A 5,761-nucleotide genomic window follows, 5' to 3' on the forward strand; every position below is an offset into this window, starting at 1 on the left:
CCCCCTCCCTCCCTCCCTCGAAAAAAGCCGTGTTACACAATGTATCGAATGTCTATCGTCATACTGTCGCCGGAGACTATAATATACATTTTTTGTTATTTTGATATCAACAATTGTTTCCAAACGTTAGCAAAGTACAACAAACTTTTGACAGAGACTCGCAAACTTGTTGATTCGTTTCCCAAGATGTTGTCTAATATAGTATTGTAATGGTATGTAGTTTCTATACCAGCTATTTTATGCTGAAACAGCATACGACATTCCCCCAGAGCAGCCTCTTACAACTTTCCCAATCGCACGAAATCCCCCACACATATCCCCATTCCCCGATGTGTCACATTAACAATCGATTGCCTGTCAAGCACTGAATGTATGGTGTGCGTAGTAATACATCGGTACTTCCGCTGAGCGCGTCGGTGTGTCCGGTGTCACGGCGTTATATGTCTTTAAAATGTCTGATTGTAAAACTTTGAGTAGATCATGGTGACGATGTGAACACAGCATACTCCCGCTTCATACAAGCTAATGGGGTTATCAACAGGATACGAGGGATTACACTGGGATGCAGAGCTTTGTCAGACGGAATATACTCTGCAGTTCAAAGTACATCAGACGAAATCGTGCAATAATATAACTAATGTCAAATAGTTTACTTTCAGAAGGCGTGATGCTAAACTTGTCAAACTGTGTTATATAAACAAAGTGTAACGTTACAGTGTAAATCTAGAGGAGGTCCATCAGTATTATTCATAACAGCGGCAGAGCTTTCGCTCTTCACATTTAACAACGGAACGTTCTGATCGTTTCTACGCCGATACAGGCAGTCGTTTAAATTGAACACACAAAATAAGCAGTTGGTGATGTCAACCATCTTCGTTTTAATCAGTCAGAAACATCTTTTGCCGATTACATCTCGCAGTTCTATGCATGTAGCATTATTGAACCACTTGAAACGAGATCTAAATTATGTAGGTATAATCTTCATTTTATCCAATTTATTTTACATAAGTAGACTTATGTTTAGCTGGTAATGAAATAAAAGCCAAATCTATGCAAGACATGCTACTAAATGGTATTCTGGAGTGCACGATCGTGCATGCGAGGGCAACTGGCCGACCAATTGCCAACAAAAAATGTATTGTGTGATAAGATGCAATTTAGATGTTTGCAAAATCTTCTACCAAACGACCCGTGCTAAGTAAAGAAGTCCCAAGGTTTACCGTAACCTACTTATCAACAAGTATATCACTTAAATAGTGACAAAATTGGTAACACACACACACATTAATCATTATTCATGTACAATAAGCCGTTCTTTTGAGTCCAAGAAGAAGGACACAGCTCTATGTGTAATATATTTTTGAATATTTTCTCTGTGACCATATTTGATATGTAGAATAACATTTCTGCGTCTAACTTTTATCTTTAATTTTGTTATATTTGAGTAACAGTACTCCGCACAAATCAGTAATGTTTTTTTTATATATTTTTGAAATAAAGTAACAGATGACTCCTTATTGAGGATTAAAGGACGCCAAGTGGTAGAAAACTATAGTGTCTCCAACATTGGAAGATGCAATTAATCCTGGTACGGTTTATATGAAACGTTAGTTGAAGAACTGCACATCTGAAAATGATATTCTGGTGGATGTTTTATTACCTCGTTCATACAGACAACAATTGCCAACTCCCCATATCTAGCCAAAATTGGGATCCAAAGATGTCAAGTTATCGAAAATTATAGTGTCTTTAAGGGTCAAAGTTGAAATTCATCGTTTTCATGAAATAGTGGTTATAACTGTTTATCTATTGCAACCGAAAGTCTTCAAATTGTACCGAAGTAAATGAAAAGACCATATGGTGTAGTATCTGTTAACTTTATTTGCATTTCTGGGTATATTTGCCAAATATAAGTAAAAACCTTCTTTCTTTCACATTTCTAGTGATTATTTGATATCAAATCTTATACATGGCATCGCCATTGCTTAATGCGTTATTCTCGTTAAATTACAATTGTTTCGCCCACCACCAAGTCTCCCTTTACATACTAAATAACGGACCTTAATACATGTATCTGTCGTCTCTCTTACTCTTTATCATAGATGTCGTCTTATCTCAATAGCATTAAATTACCCTGTTCTCAAGTTACACTTAAAACATATTGCTTACGGTTATATCCGATTCCTACACGATGAAAAGAAAAAACAGAAGATTGCGAAAATAGCTTTATTTTTCGACTATCACAACGCCCTACAAGAACTTACTTTCTGAAGGTATTATTTTCAGTATCTAATTTATTGTCAGCTGTTTTTACAGTCTGTACACTTTGATACAAAGTGGTTTTGTTGTTGTGCTGTTGCTAGACACACTGTTTTGTTGAGAAAAAATAATTCCTTTCCTTGATTGAAATTGGTTTCAATTTGCAAAGACTTGGTTATCATACACGTTTATGAATATCAGTACCTATATTTATACGCAAAGAGCAGTAAAGCTGCTACATCAAGTACGAAGATAAGATCACCTACGTCATTATCGCTTGATATCAACTTTACTGTAATCACGTACTGTTACAATCATGGAACGCGATTTTTGGCGAGAAATTGTTGAGTTTAGAAGTGTGAAATCGCGCGATACGTGATATCCTCTGTTGTAGTGATTTTATTTTGAACTGAATCTGTATCAGGCGACTATGTTTGTACTTCTCAATATGATGGCTACGTAATACAGTTTGAATGTTTTATGTTAACAATTTTGCTAAAATGATGTGTTTTTTCTGAAATGCAAAAATTGATGTTTTAACATGTTTCTTAAGTACATGCATGTGACTTCCTGTGGAACAAAGTTGAATTATACCAAACGGTAACCCGCTTGGACTAGTTGTGATATAACGTTGATACGAAAAGACCATAACAAGAACCGGATGAACATCAAAACAAAAATTATGACATAGAAATAACTGTACTAGGAAAATATCTTTTAATGTAATAATTTTATCCTGAATTGAATAAATCTCACTATTGTTAGGATAGTGTAACACTTGCGTATCCACTTGTTGCGTATAATGCATTATCATTATATTGGCGTTGAGATCTTTGGATGAATAACCTTGTTCATTCAAGCTCGAGGTTTTTTTTTATGACATTTACAATCTTCACAGATCAACACTAATTCTCATGGTTTTTGTTCTTTCTTCTGGTGTGTTCATTACGGAAAGGTGTAAATGAGGAAAAGACGATAAAACATTTTACAATAGGTTTCGAAATAAGATATTGCATTTATGTAGTTGGTGTGTCAAGAAATAAAAAGTTACCATTGACTCTTTACCTGACAGATTGTTTGATATTCATTACCATTAATTTTAACTCTAAGGTGTTTGGGACGAGCAAGGAAAGAAACTGTATGTCTAGCGCACGTACACATCTGAAAATCAATAGCTAAATGCATTTAAAAGGTTGAAAATTTTCGTAGCACACGGGAAACAAATAAGAGTGGTTTCCCTTTCAACATTGTGAAATTGAACTTTTGAAATTTTTCGAATATTTTCTCCAAATAAAAATAAAACCTGTGCAGGCATTAAAAACGTTTTTGATTTCTAATGACCAGGAAAATCTGCGCTCGGGATTCAGTTATTTAAACTTTCAGGAGCATATTAATGATAAAAAATCGGTGTTGTTTGAATAATTTATAAAAAAATGAAAACAAAAGATGTTTGTTATGGGACTGAAATCATTGCTCTTGAATATAAATATTTGAATATATTGTTTATGAATGCACTTGATAGAGCATCGTTACATTTAGTCTGTTTTATGTAATTTCAGTGGTCATTTGTGTTATGTTTGTCAAAACTATTTGTTGATTCTAACCTGTGTTCGCAAAATCAATTTGCTTATTATAAATATTAAAAAAAACTATAACAAATACTTTAAAAGTTCTGTGATGTTGTAATTTTAGGATACACATGTTCTTCTTTCCAGTTTATGTATTAGTTCTGTTGAAAACAACCGGACTTTTTACCGTCATTAGGTTTGAATTTTTACTCCACTAAATATGGAAATTCTTATGTAATATAAAATCAACGTTATTTAGAAATAGCTAAATAGGATATTCCACAGCGAAGACATATCCCATCGTTTCTTTTTGATCGCATGGAATATCAAGATATAATTTACGATACTTTATTATCTTTTTCAACACTATATGTAAATGTAAAGTGTCCGTATGTAAATGTATATAAGTGTCATAAAACGAATAAAACAAAAACCGGATGTATTTTCGACACGGGAATATCGATATAATTACGTTAAGATCTGTCTTGATCTGTGATGATCCTCTCTCATTAAGAACATATACATAGTCCAGATTTCTATTTAGCAAGAAATTGTTTACATAACAAGCATTGCCATCATGTCTTCATATATCTATACAAAGACCTGGCAGTTGTTTCGTACTTGCACTACAATGCTCTGGTGTCGGGGAAGAAATGGCTGATTCTGACATGCGCGTGTCCTGACACCGTCACCACCCTGTATATGGTAATGGTTCTTCCGTCTCTTGCATTTCCTGTTCAAATATACGCCCTGCCAGTATTGTTTGATAGCATTCTGTTTGTCCTCCTCTGATAGTGTAACTGTACATAGGGGATGGGCGTTGTCCTCTGTTTGACGCACACGTTGACGTGACATCGGGGGGAAGTCGAGGTCTCCACTCAGTGACTTTAAGGAAGACGTTGTTGAAGACCCTGTATTTATTTGGCATGAATCTATCTTAACTAGTAATTTGTTTTGTAGTTTATTTCTAATTTTGTATTTATTTGTTAATTGTTTTTATTTCTGCGTTTGTGTAATTATGTGTTCATCTTCCTCTTTTTCTTTTATATTTCGTTTTTGTACTTTTAACTTCTTTGCTTTTTTTACCATTCGAACAATTATATGTTCTTTGTCTTTTAAAGGTTCAAAAAGAAACTCCGACGAATTACTTCAACCACGTGTAAGCAGGAACAGTCATGACATTAAACATCGACTTTGAAAAACAAAATGTCGGTAAAATGATTTCTTCCGTTGCTCGCACAGTCCATGTTGAAGCTTTCAGTAAGGGTTATGACAAGTTCATTGCTCAGTAACATTGCTTCTGTCACCGGTTACATTTGGATGACTTTGTCAATGTGTGTGCTATCGACGAGTGTGTTATACAGTTTAGCATTGTTAATACATGTAGATGTGCTATGTTACAACTACACGGTTGACATGTCATTTACTGACTTACAGTAACTGTTGTGTTGTCCGAAAAACATGAATTAGTATTGACTTAAATACAAATGTTCCCTTATTCTCGATATTGAAGTGTCTCTGTCGTCAGTGCAAACGATATTCCTGGTTAGCCTAACGCGCCAAAAGCCTTTTGCTTCTAACAATTGCCTCATGCTATTTGAGCTTCAAAATGACGCTGATCAAATTCCGTCCATAGCTTTATGAATGCAGTTATGTATGTATTTATGTAACTGTGAGATGACAGTATTATCGATTCACAGGGACATGTAGTATCCCAGCAGGGATATTCATTAATGTAATGGCAATTAAAGGTGAATTTCTTTAAAATGTTGATATATCTATTACCAAAATGATGACGTTTAAACCCTTAAAATGCACAGTGATCCGATCCATTCAGTATGGAGTGCTTCCATCATCAAGATCAACATTATTCGGAGCTGCAAACTGATGCATTTTGAAGCATAACAAACGTAATAAACAATAATTACGTACCA

Source organism: Mizuhopecten yessoensis, unplaced genomic scaffold (assembly GCF_002113885.1).
Source record: "Mizuhopecten yessoensis strain PY_sf001 unplaced genomic scaffold, ASM211388v2 scaffold11173, whole genome shotgun sequence".
Classification (NCBI taxonomy): domain Eukaryota; kingdom Metazoa; phylum Mollusca; class Bivalvia; order Pectinida; family Pectinidae; genus Mizuhopecten; species Mizuhopecten yessoensis.